Source organism: Lactuca serriola, chromosome 6 (assembly GCF_051521515.1).
Source record: "Lactuca serriola cultivar US96UC23 chromosome 6, Lser_US96UC23_V15, whole genome shotgun sequence".
Classification (NCBI taxonomy): domain Eukaryota; kingdom Viridiplantae; phylum Streptophyta; class Magnoliopsida; order Asterales; family Asteraceae; genus Lactuca; species Lactuca serriola.
This window is the reverse complement of record NC_136413.1, coordinates 83,907,067-83,921,096: the sequence shown is the minus strand read 5'-3', so window position 1 is coordinate 83,921,096 and position 14,030 is coordinate 83,907,067. Positions and strand designations below refer to the sequence as shown.

At 36.3% G+C, this 14,030-nt stretch overlaps 1 pseudogene; it reads right to left on the bottom strand.

Moving 5' to 3' along the window:
• Positions 1-12,492: 12,492 nt before the first annotated feature.
• On the bottom strand, positions 12,493-13,655 carry LOC145059966 (F-box protein CPR1-like; annotated as a pseudogene).
• Positions 13,656-14,030: the final 375 nt, after the last annotated feature.

Here is a 14,030-nt window from a genome sequence, read left to right as displayed (position 1 = left end):
TAAAATTTATTGTCATGTCCACCCACACATTTTTTTTGGTAATTCTAAGGGTTGCAACAATCCTCTCGATGCCATTGTGAAATATTTATGGTGTTGACACACGTCACACTCCGCCATCATTCTTGCTATGCCTTTACACATACCCTCCCAGTATACTTCCTTTACCATCTTTTGGTAAGTTTTTTGTACTCCTGAATGTCCCGCAATTGCACTCCCACGTCACTCGTGAGATACACAAGGAACTCAAGATGATGATCGAGGCAGCACTAAACAACTTTGATAAAGGATTCAGTCACCTTCATCACTAAGCCTCGGTGGTGCGGAAGTCCCTTCTCGAACTTGCTGCCTTATTATCCACAATTCTCGAGCCCAGGACAGCTCTCACAAAACCTCATTCCATTAGACTACCCATGGTACTGAAAGGGTACCGAAGGATGATGTTGTCCCCTTTCATGAATGTACATCAGTCGTGTTTTTTTTTTTGGTCCTATATTAAATTTCAAAATTATATCCTAATAGTTTGGACATCCAATTTTGATGTTCCTCAATAATGATTTGTTGTTGTAAGTAAACATTTAAATCTTCATTGGTTTGGCTGAACTATGAAACACTTTCACACGAAGTATGGATGCCACTTTTGAATGGAGAATACTATCGCTATTAGTTCTCTTTCATCAACTGGCTTGTACCGAGAACCAGTACCAAGGACCTAACTGTATTAGGCCTTAGGCCACTGGTATTCCTCCTTGCATGAGGACTGCCCCCAACCCAAGGCATGATGCATCGGTTTCCACAATGAATTCCTTGGGTAAAATACAGTATTGCCAAGACCGATATTTATATCATTGTTGTTTGGTCACTACTAGAAAAAAGGCTTTTCTTGACAGACGAGTAGATAAAAAGCATATATAAAAGAACACCTTTAGAAGAGTAGATAAAAAGCGACGGATCTGTTTTAGAGCCTTGAAAGCCGAGAGCATGAAGAGCAGTAGACAACCGTTGGAAGCAAGCTCGGGGAGCTTGCTTAAGTCCATACAAAGACTTAAGAAGAACACAAACATGATTGGGTTTCGTTGGATCAACGAAACCCGGTGGTTGTTGTAAATAGACCGTCTCGGTGAGATTTCCATGTAAAAATGCATTCTGAACATCAAGTTGTCGTAAAGGCCAATTATGTGTCACCGCCAAAGATAGAACAACCCGAATAGTAGTCGATTTTACAACTGGACTGAAAGTCTCATGATAGTCAAGACCCTGTTGTTGATAAAACCTTTAGCAACCAAACGTGCTTTGTAGCGCACAATAGCCCCGGTATGATCGCGCTTGAGTTTGTAAACCCATTTACATTCAACGACATTCATATTTGAGACACGAGGAACTAAGGACCAAGTATTGTTCCGTAGAAGAGCAGAATACTCTTCTGCCATGGCCTGACGCCATTGAGGCAATTTGTTAGCAATAGTAAAGGTTGTGGGTTCAGTGTCAGGAGAGGAAGTATGAGTGTGATACGAGGTGGGATCATATGGTTTGGTAGGCTTAGGATTAGGACGAAGGTTGGAGGGTCGAACGCATGGTTGAGATTGGGTAGCTTCTGGTTGGGGAATGGCAGTTTGAGGGAGAGAGGTGTCAAGTTGAGATGTCGTGGTTCGCGGGCGTCGATGATAAGTATGGAGGAGAGGGGGACATTGTGGAGATTTACAGGAAGGAGGAGATGTAGAAGATATAGGAGATGTAGGTGGAGTAGTAGGTAATATGGGTGGTGGTGTAGTGGGTATATTTGAAGGATCAGGAGTAGGATAGGACGATGTATATGGGTTAGAAGAAGAAGGTTCGGGTGGATTTGGGGGGTTGATGTTGTATGGAAAGGATCGTTGATGAAACCAAAAATGACGAACTATATAAAGTCGTTCAAAGAAAGGATCAAAGCATCGGTAACCATGATGGGATGTGCTATATCCAAGGAACACACATGGGAGAGAGCGAAAATCCATTTTATGGTTGTTGTATGGACGAAGGTGCGGAAAGCATTGACAACCGAACACACTAAGAAATGAAAAATTAGGTTTGTGTTTGAAAACATGTTCAAAAGGTGAGATGTTTTTGTTTGTACCGGAAGGCATGTGATTTATAAGATAAACAATTGTGTCAAAAGCAAAATGCCAAAAACGTTGCGGAACAGAGGATTGGGCAAGAAGAGTAAGACCGGTTTCCACAACATACAAGAGCGTTTTGTTCACTTGTATGAGGACAAGATAGGTGATGGGTGATACCGAGAGATGAGAAAAATTGTGAAAGATTCCGAAATTCACTGCCCCAATCAGTTTGAACTTATTTTAACTTAGTTTGGAACTGCCATTCAACAGTAAGAATAAATTGTTTGAAAGTATTATAGACATCAGATTTGGCTTTTAAAGGAAAAAACCACATAAAGCGGGAAAAATGATCAACACACAATAAAAAATATCGATGCCCATCAAATGAGGTAACGGGAGCAGGTCCCCAAACATCACAAAAAAGTAAGTCTAAAATACGAGAGCTTTTATAAGTAAAGGATGACAAATGAAGTTTAGAGGATTTGCCAATAGAACATGAAGTACAAGTTGAAGTAACATGTTTATCTAGTAAATGTAAACTATATTTAGAAATCATTGACTGCAACAACTGCTGATGAGGATGTCCAAGGCGTTGATGCCAAGTGATCGAAGAAGCACGAGTGGAAGAAAAAGCAACTTTGGAGGAAGTTTTTGGGTTAATCGTTTATTTACCGGGTCATGGATACGGGTCAATAGGTCAATGATTTGGTAGCTTATTGGTCATGGGTAGCTGATGGAGTTTACAAGCATATCTATAAATAATAAAGATGGAAAATAAAAGGTGTTTACTTGTTCAAAAGTGGACCGGTTCTTGTGGGGTCTTCCCATATTTTACTTTTCTTTAGGAGTAAGTTTAGAACATGGGTATGATATATTACTTAAAGAGATGACATAGCTAGAGTAGTAGTAGATGTAGTAACTTTGTTTTTTTTAATATAATAGGAAGCTTCTCCATTGTCTGTTGCAAGTTTATATTCACATACATACGTGCATTGTGTGTGTTTTGTGTGTTTTTTTCAAGGACCTATGCCAACAATTAGTATCATAATGTTAGCTTAAGGAGAAAAGTGGCAGCTTCCTTTTGTTAGTCACATAACTGTGGACAGAAAGTAAACAAATAAACTTCTCTACCCAAATAATTATAACACGGAATTGATAGAGGGAAGTAAGGGAAAAAGGGCTATATATTATTAATATCAGTAGAGGCTATATATAGCCTTCTTAGATACCCATGTGAACTACTCAACCTAAAGATCCGGTCTAAGCTAAGGACCCGTACACTTGCACATGATCCGGTCAAAACTAAATACACATTCTAAATAATCTACTATTTTCTAAACCATAAAACATAAAACAATAGAAAACTTATTAAATTCAAAGTTTCAGCCATGCACAAACCAATTAACCCAACAGAAGTAGGCTGGAATCACGGAAGATGGAAGGAGTAAAGGCCGCAACTACTTGGACCCGTGAGGAGGGTAGTGTGAGTAATCTCGTCCTTCACAACAAAAAAAGAAGTGTGAAATTCAAAGTAAACATTATTATCATGGAAATTATTTTGAACAGAGAGAAGATTTTGTTTGATTTTTGGGACATGAAGCATTTGTGAGAGATGAAAAGTTTTATATGGAGAGTAAAGTTGTGAGGAACCGGTATGAAGAATGGGTAAACCTTTACCGTTCCCAACATGTAGAGTGTCATGACCGTTGTATGTCTCAAAATGATCAAAGCTGGAGAGGTTGGCTGCAACATGATTAGTTGAACTAGTATTGGTGACCCAAGAAGAGGAAACCTGGGAACGGTAATCAGCAAAATTAGCAGAGGGTTGTTGTCTCGTACAAATCGTTGCGGGATCACGTTTAGGGCACTGGGATGGAACATGGCCAATACCGCACCTGTTACATGTGCCATAAACAATATTTTGATTAGATGCCCAAGTAAACCGAGTTCGATTACCTCCTCCTTGTTGTCAGTTATTATAGTTTCCACGACCTCGGTTGTTTGTTGAGCGATTGTTGCGATTGTTGCCTGATCGGTTTGTGTAGAAGGCTTGGACTGGTGGTGAACTTGTTGGTTGAAGTTGTAACCCAAGCTGTTGTGCGAGTTGTTGAATAGCCTGGACAGCATCATCTTGTGACAGGGAGTGTCCGACAAGAGAGGGATTAGGTTGTCAGGTGGCAGCAGTGAATACTTGAGCTGGTGGCACCTCTGTAGAGGTCTTTCTGATCATGTAGTCGTGGTCGGAGAGAAGACCATTAAGTTCAGCAAAGGCAGTGGGAGAGTGTTGGGCTAACAAGGTGGATTTCAACCTATTATATTCGTCTCTTAAACCTGATATAACAAGCATCATGAGGTCCTTTTCTTTTATTGGTTCACCAATGTTGGCTAGAGCATTAGAGTACTCTTGTGCTCGAGTTAAATAGGCAGATGAAGATTCATCTTCCTTCATTGAAATTTTCAAGAGTTGGGTTTTAAAAGTATATTCATGAGAGGAGGTATGAGGAGCATAACCACATTCTAAAGACAGCCAAAGGTCACGAGACGTATTACCTTGAACATGTTGAAAAGAGGTTTCTAAGGTGGTAGACAGAATGAGCATCCGAAAATGCGCATCATTGGATACCCAAGCTTTGTAACAATGGTTGGATGTCGATGTGGAGGTCATTGCGTCTCCTTCTTTGCCAGAAGATGTGGTGGATACGATGGTGGCTGGAGGGCAGAATATGGTGCCATCGACATAACCAAACAAATCGTTGGTGATCAAGAATGGTTGTGACATGGTTTTCCAGTACCCATAATTGCTTGGAGTCAAAGTAAAAGCAAATTTATGAGAACTGTGGCTTTTTTTCTCGGTTGTAGAAAAAATCGTGATGTCTGCCATTGTACTAGTTGGTCGACGATGGGTGTAGAGGGGTTGTTATGGCCGCTTTAGGGTTAGTGATAAAAGCACTCTGATACCAAAATAAACTTGGTGAATAAGGAATTATATTCTTAAAAATCATATGTAAGCAAGGATTACAAGAATATATATATAGTAAATACATTTACATTAACACCCTCTGTAGAATATATATATATATATATATATATATATATATATATATATATATATATATATATATATATATATACTAGCCGTCTACCCGCGCAAAGCGGCGGACGACGAATAATTTGATCTCTTTAGAGTTAAAACCATTTTGCGTTCACTTCGAGAAATGAATATTAAATGACATCTATTTTTCAAGAGCATTACCATACCATATTAAGGGGGTGTTTGGCTAAGCTTTTTTTAAAACAACTTATGAGGTTCCACATCACTATAAGTTAAAAAAGTGTTTGGATTAAAATAAATTATTCCGGTGGGGAACGTCTAGTACGTCATTTTTTCATAAGTTACCCTACACTTACTTATTAACTTATAAGCTAATAAACTAATAAGCAATAAGCTTTTTTGCCAAACACCCCCTAAATGGTTATTACTTCCATTTATATATACCCAAACCAGTTGTACTGTTTATCTTCCTGTTTTTTTTTCGTTTTCCTTAATTCCTTTATTAATTTAATGTCCTACTAAGTAAAATGCTAAAATATATAAATAATAGTTTATAAAAATAAACCTTTAGAATATCAAGTGTTGTGATTCAAAAGTCGATAAATAGGCCTTTGAGAAGGCCTAAATACTCAGGTGTCAACTTGTTCATTGTGATTTTAAACCAAGTTTGGTCACAAATTAAAACATTTTCAACGATGGTATGTAATTTAAGGATTCATATTGATTTAGGTTCTCGAAACCTTAAAATATTGAACAAAATCTATATAGAACCTTATAATAAGGACAATAATCACCGTAATCAGGAAGTCTATGTGATGAAACTTGATATTATAGGGACCAATGATGAAAAAGGTTTCATTTTTAGACTAAACAAGATGAAAAATATACAAACTACCTTAATCATGTCAAATCTTGTGTTTAACCGTTCTTTGTTGCAAAAGTAAGATGCCAAAATATACAAACTAATGATAATACAATGCTCTAACTGGCCCTCTTGGTTGAGTTCTTTGAACCTGCAAAGCCAACACATTAAAGAAACATAGTAAAAACCTTTTTAGGAACAAACCTGATATAATAAAGCCTTCACCCAATATATTTATAAGATAAAAATACAAAAAGTTAAAAATGATGAAATCAATTACAAGTAAGGATTAAAATAAAAATCTGTTAAGAAAGAGCCATCTGTAGGAGGGATATTTGAATCAACATGTATTTTCTGATGGTTTCAAATTTTGAATTATCCGAAATTCAGGGAAGGAGATAGAATTTGTTGAGAAACATAAAGATTCAAAACACAGGTTAAAATTTAATATTATTTTATGGATGACTACTTGTACTATTACCTTAATGATTTGAACATCTTAAAAAAATAATATTATTATATTCAATCTATTTTTAGAAATAATGTGATTTCTTTTATAAGATAGTAAATATATATATATATATATATATATATATATATATATATATATATATATCGTCTAATACGGTGTAACACTCTTTACACTCTATTCCCTTTCTACAATGTCATGGTAAGATCTTTCCAATTGACAATCATATCCCTCGTTTTCGCAGCCATTTAATACCCAATATGACATTGGTGATGCATAACTCTAGTGGCAGGAAATCATCTACAACCCGTAGTTCTTGTAATGTGAGAATCATCTTCTTATAAATGCCTTTGCTTCCTTACACCATTCCATTACCAAACATTACTCCTTACATTGTTACCCGACACTAATAGCCTTTAACATATCACCAAGCGTTGTGACACAAAGTTATGAGTCGCCCTGCTGTCAATTAGTATCACCACTTCGAGACCGCCCATGTTTTCATGTATTTTCATAGTGTATAGGGGCGTTAACAATATATCCGAGTTTAATTTGACTTCCACCGCATCCAAGTGAGCATGATCCTAGCTTGTATCTAAGGATGTAATAAATGAGTCGAGCTACTGGCGAGCTACTTGGGATTGGACTGTTAGAAACTCGAAACGAGTCGAGCCATAACAAGCCCAAACCTGAGCTCGAGCCTAGAATAAATCTCATTTAACAAACAAGCCTCATGTTGAGCCTACACTTAAGAGTTCATTTTATTTCGTGAGCTTAAACGAGTTTTTTTATAATTTGTTTTTATTTTTATATATTTTATTTATTACTTATATATTAATAAAATATGAAAAAATAACGAGTCGATCCCGACCTTTAGCGAGCTTTACGGAGAAACGAGCCTTAATGAGCCTTAACGAGCCGATCCCAAGGTTCATATATGTTCTACAAGCTCGAGCTCGAGCTTTAGTAGCTTTAAATGAGCATGGATCGTTGTGAATCTCGATTCGGCTCGACTTTTTTACATCTCTATGTATCAGACTGATCTTCCTTCCTTCCTTCCTTCCTTCCTTCCTTCCTTCCTTCCTGGTCCTCTTCTTCATCTTATTTTCCCATTAGGCTATTTATAGGACCCGTTAGGGTAACAATTGACCCCTGCAAACTTGGCATCGCAGTTTAAGCATAACCTTTTTTCCCTTTTAGCAGCAAGTTCAACATTCGTAAGTCTTTCGAATGTCCATGGCTATGCCCCATGCCTCCTCCAACATTCCTATCGTAGGTTTCCATAGCTCCTTGGGTTTGCATAGGCATCATATTGCTTCCAAAATCCATTGGTGTTGCTGATGATCGGAATAGCCCACACCCCGATCGTTCCCTCTCTCATTGACACGGTTCTCATTACCGCCAATCCCATTGTGTGGGTCAAGCCCTAGGGTTGTATGACCCTCACCAACTATCTAGGTTCCGATTTTAGCTGCTTGATGGAAGTTCTTTCCCAAAATTTATAATATAATCCTATAATAGTGGAACGTCCCTTCCTTTCGGAAACGATCAATGAGACACCGTGTCAGTCCTCTTCATATGGAAGCATATCGAAACAGTGACGTTTAGACAATAAAAAGACAAATCTCCCTATTAATTAATAACCCTGTTTCTGGTGACGCTTATAGACTTGTCCAAATTTGCAAGATGAATCAGATTAATGAAGCTAACACTCGAAACGACGAACCAGACAGCCTCCTGATGAGTGATTATGACTCGGGTAATGAAATGGAAGATGTCAGAGTAAAGATGACTATGGCATAAAATTCTGATCCAAATTCATACGATGAGGTTTTTAAAAGGAAGAATTGAAGAAGTGTTGTGATGGATGCATGAGATCAAGTCGACTAAGAAGACCACTAATGGAGCTTAGTTGGGCTGCCAAAATGAGCTAAAACTAGTGAATCCATAAGACCAAGCTGATGCATAAGGCCTTATTAGTAGCAAAAAAAGAGACTCATAGAGGTATGGAGTTGATTATTTAGAAGTTTATGTACCTCGTATGGAAACAGTAGGAACTACTATGGCATTGGATTCTCAAAAAAGGTGGACCACTACCAGCTACAAGTCAAATCTCTGTTTCTAGATGGAAAGCTGAATGAAGATGTGTACCAAAGCAAACACAAGGGTTCGAAGTAAAGGCTTCAGAGACGAAAGTGTACAAAGAACATAAAGTTCTCTATTGGTTCAAACAAGCACACATGCATGGTTCAATCAACAGCCATTATACCAACAGGACTCAATGCTCAAACTCAAATTTTGAACATATATGATATCGTAAGGTCAGGATGATGACTGTAAATACTAAAAGGGAAGAATATCCATGATCCATCACATTCTCTAACAAAACTCGCCACTTCAAATTTAATCAGTTAGCCGCTATATATATAACTACATATTCCAGGTAAAGATGGGTTTGATTATTATAATTTTTACGATGCAATTCAAAGAACTTAAAATGCAACATATTCCAATCCGAAACATATATGGATTTACCTGAGTTATTGACGGATTTGCAGAGGTAGAATAAAACCGACCAAACCTGGATCACACGTTGATGGAATGAAAGGGGTGTTTGGATGTGCATGCTCAGACCACACAAACATACTGAGTGAGGGAACTCCTTTCATGTGGCAATGAATTCAATAAACAAATAAGTGCCTCCAACTGCTCCCTAGGCGTTAATAACCATCTTTGAATCAGATAAGGATGGCTCAAACACCAATGATGCTAACGACTCCTTAAGATTCATATTCAATTGATATACATCAAAGTAACACAAAAGATCTAAAGTCAAAAGATGATTATTCTTTGGATTAATATGTCGAACATTTGGTGTTATCTTGATTTCCTTTAAAAGAGTCCTTTAAAAGAACGACTTTAAATTTTACTTGTACCTTTTTTCCAATTCTTGAAAAAATAATAATAACACCATATACAATTCAAAACATTTTTTTTTTGTATATAAATGAGCTTAATCTTCTTTACCATGAGGCTGAATTGAATCTCCAAAAAATCTTCTTAGTCAAATTCCAAAAGTACCAAATAACTTTATGAGCAAATCCATTTGTATAATCCAATCACTTTTCTATATAATGATATGTTAAAAGAGTACATCTTATGCAACATGACATCTCCTCAGCCCCTCCTGCATAATGTTATATACAACAATAATTTTTGTTTATTTTTTAATAACTTAATATATAAGCACAAGTTTTAGGAACGGAGGGGTATTTCTGGAAGAAAAAACAAACAAAGTTATAGACTCATATCTTTTGTAATCAGTGGATTGAAGACAGAAATCACCCAAAACCCTTATTTGAGATTCAATGGAACTAAAAGGTCAGCATATAAAATGTTAAAGAAATCACAACACCTCTTGGAAGTATCCTCATTTGATTAAGATTCAAGCTTAAATTTCCTTATGCCCCAAAAAATCAAATTTCAATCTCTAAAATCATGCAGTAAGAAAATTACAAACATGAGTCAAAATATTTTTGTAGCAATGACAATCAAAATGTGTTTCAAATATGAGAATTTTACACTTTAGCCTAATGTATATTAAGTGGAAAGGAAACCTAACTTAATTAAACAAAAACACACAATTTGAAATGTTGATCAATGCAAACTAATACATACAACAAGAATTTAGTATCTCAACTATAAGTGATAGGGATTTAGAACACACAACAAAATATATACATGTGTTTAATAGAATAGAACATACCTGGATTAAGAACTGAAACTGGTTTGCTATTTCCCAGTACACTTAGAGTCTAACAAGATTTAGTATCTCCACTATAAATGACAATAATTAAAACACACAACAGAAGAACAGATGTTTAGAGTCACTCAATTGTCCAAAAGAATATTCAAACTGAAAAAAGAATAGCACCCAGCACTACTGAATATTAATGGTGAAAGGCGATGTATAAATAAAAACTTTTGCTGTGAATTCCAAAAAGAATGTTCACGTCTCAATTTGAGTGTAAATGTCTTCAATTTCATCTTCAAAATAATCAGTGACTGCTATTTATATTTAAAAAAAATTTAACTAAACCCTAAAAGAATTAGGTTTTGAAGATCACAGAAGTTGGTATTGTTAAATATGGGCAGCACAAACTTTAGTGAAAAACTGTGTTAACTTTAATCTTGTGATGATCGTTCAACTAATCAGACATTGAAAGAAAGAACTATTGCTTTGGAAAGAACATCAACAGAAACTGTGATTTAGACCAATTAAACCCTAACAAAAGGCAAGTCCACGTATGTGATTTTAGAGAACAGATGAGAATACTTGAAGAAAAAAAATAGAAGGAGAAGGAGAACAGCCAAGAACGCTTGATCGTCGACATCATCGTCTTCATCTACTGTCGCCAATTCTAGAGATAAGTTTGTTTCTTGGAACTGGAGAATACGACTAATATTAGGAATTTCAAGTGTTCCATGAAGAACCTAAGAACCTACAGAGGAATGGAATGGAAAGAGCATCAACATATCAACATATAATAATGTGTTTAAAACCCTACGATGGAGAAAACGCAAATGCATTTTGGATCTAGAGAAAGACGATCTGTATACCAAGAAGCAACGCCAGAGGAAAGCGATTAACATCATCCTCGTAATTTCAAGAAAACAGAGGTGAATGCGAGACCAGATAAAACATATAAAACAAAGCATCTTACATTGTTACATCTTTGGGTTGAATAAAAAAATACAACAACACCATAAACACGTTCACTTCTAATAGACGGATGAAGAGACCATAATCTTTGTGTTTGTGAATTGTGTCTCATGTTCGAAGACACTAAGAAGTTGAAGAAGGAAGCGTGCCGCCCTAGTTTATATGAATTGATTTGGAGATGATTTCGTTTCAAAACCCTAGCTTCCTCTAAAAGCGGTAGCCTTGTAACTGTTTGTGAGATAAAACGAAACCACATGTAGAGGAAATTTAGGGAACTTCATAGAGTGAAAATGAGCGGGAAAAATCGATAGGGCAGTGCTAAGAGAATGACACCTGGCAAAAATGTACTTATTTATTAGATTAGGATTAAACTGTTGCAATACTACCCCTCCTGTTTCTAAATTTCTTCGTGACCCACATATTTTATAAATTTGTTTTGGATAAATTACACGAATGGTCCCTATGGTTTTTGATAATCTACACGCTTGGTCCCTAATGGTTTTTTTTAACTTGCTCCATCCCTATAATATGTTTTTATTGCGCGTTTTGCCCCTGACATACTTAAAAAGACTATACTGCCCTTTGATGTGAATAAGAGTATTTGATTTGGCATGTGGAATTAAATGAACAAAAAAAACACTGTAGTTGAAATGAATTCAAGTATGAATTCTAAGATCAGAGTAAAGTAAGAATATTACTAGAAAGTAAGAGTTCATCACACTTTAAAAACATCAAACATACGTTTCTGAAATCCATCAAACACAAGTTTTTGAAATCCATCAAACACAATTTATTAACATATAAGATACTAAAAACTATCAGAAGCTATCTTTATGGCAGAGAGAACAAGCAATGCCATGTCATCCAAACTGCTTCAACAGCCTCAAACTTAGCCACTTGCTCCTGGAAGCATAGGGTCTCGCTTAATCAACTGAGAAATCAAAAGGGGAAGTCAGTGAACAGTCAACACTATATATACCAGACTCAAAGAGTAAATAATAGTTGCAATTGAAGTGCATTGCAAGAATACAAATAAATTATTAGGCTTACGTTTCGTCCTGTCAGTTGTGGCTTAAGTAGAGCAGTGAGGGCAATAAGGTCTTTTTACTGTTAGATCTGTTAGGTAGGCTTAGTTGAGTGGCTAGTGTTAGTAGTTGGTATCTTTGGTCATAACATAATATAAGTGAATTCAGGACGAGTTCCTAGCCTCTTGAATGCTAGTAAACTTAAGTATGCTCCATGATCAAAACTAAAGTATGCTCCATGAAAGCATCCCATGAGTAAACATGAAGATTAAGCTATGAGGCCAAGATCAATACAGTTTTTTAGGGATGTACAGGAATCATCATAAGCATTAAGAAGAATTCCGAATCCAGATATAATTCCACAGTTTGTATTATATGATAAACAAAATGAACGCACCTTACAACTCTCCTTGCTATTACTCTCTTGTGTCTTTCTCTTTGGCCTCCCATTAACATAGGGAGATACAAGACTCTCCATATAGATAGGGGCACAAATATACTCCCTAGTCTTGTAGAACAGCATATCATGACACAAAGTTCTCTTGTTAGGAATGTAATGTTCCTGCTCTTTCAAGCAGTGTAAAGCTAAGTTCATATCACAGTCCTTTTCAAACATTTCCCAAGACAGCTTTCCATTGTAGTTCTTCAGCATCCATAAGTTATCATTAAACGCATCACAAGGAGATACGCATAAACACTCTTTGATAATACCTAAATTCATATTTGGGCAGCTAGCAACACCAGATTCATATCGCTCATCATTAGGTTGGGAAATTTCGATAAATTTTTCTTCAGATAGCCGAAACGAAGCAATGACTCTCTTCTTATTTGGAGATGAAGAATCTTTCATTATCCAATGAAGTGCCCCATTGCATAAGATACCAATCCTACTAAGAAACGAATACTTTACATCTCCAATTAGTTTGCAAACATTTGATTTCAAACTTAACACATGAAAACATGTCCAACCAACACGTTTACGGAACCCTAATACAACCTTGTAATCATCCGTAGATGAATCATAGCCAAAGCCCCAACATAAATGTTTGGTATCAAGAATTTGAGGCTCTTGTAATGTTTGAACCTCTCTAGTTGAGGGATTAGCTACTACAAGTTGAGAAGCAAAAGAAGAGATGCATACAAGTCCATTGGAAGAACCAAGAAGATGACAATCACGATCATCAAATAATCTGTCATCAACATCACAAACACGCGACCCATTGCGATAAGAGACCCTTGACATAACAATCCTCCTATCTATATCATTGTTTTTGTAATCAATTTGGTAACTATAGTTCATATGGAATTTAATAAAACCAGAGTCAGAGATCAAATTTCCCAAGACTTACATACACTTTTGCATCGGATTAGATCCCTCACATTCAATCTTTTCAGTATATGCGGAAGGACATCATCGTGAAGCTCTGCCATCGAAACCCTAGAGTCGGCAATCCGAAAGGAAAAAAGGGAGGGGGGGTACCCACACGATAGTGAGAAATTTATTTCTTTGGTGTATTTATTTGGGATTTTAGTTATCAACACTCATAAATGCGAAACATGATACGAAGAAATTATTACCATGATATTTTACCATAGAGTGAAATTCATTTACTGAAATGACTTTTACAAACCTTCCACATGTGATTAGTATATCAATACAGATAAGATCACTAATGCCATCAAGACATCATGATCTTTGATAATTGATTTTCTACACCAACTAAAATCAGTGTTAATAACATACAAGTCCACTAACATGTATTTGTTATCACAAGCTGGTAGAGGTTGTGGAATAGGGAGACTAAT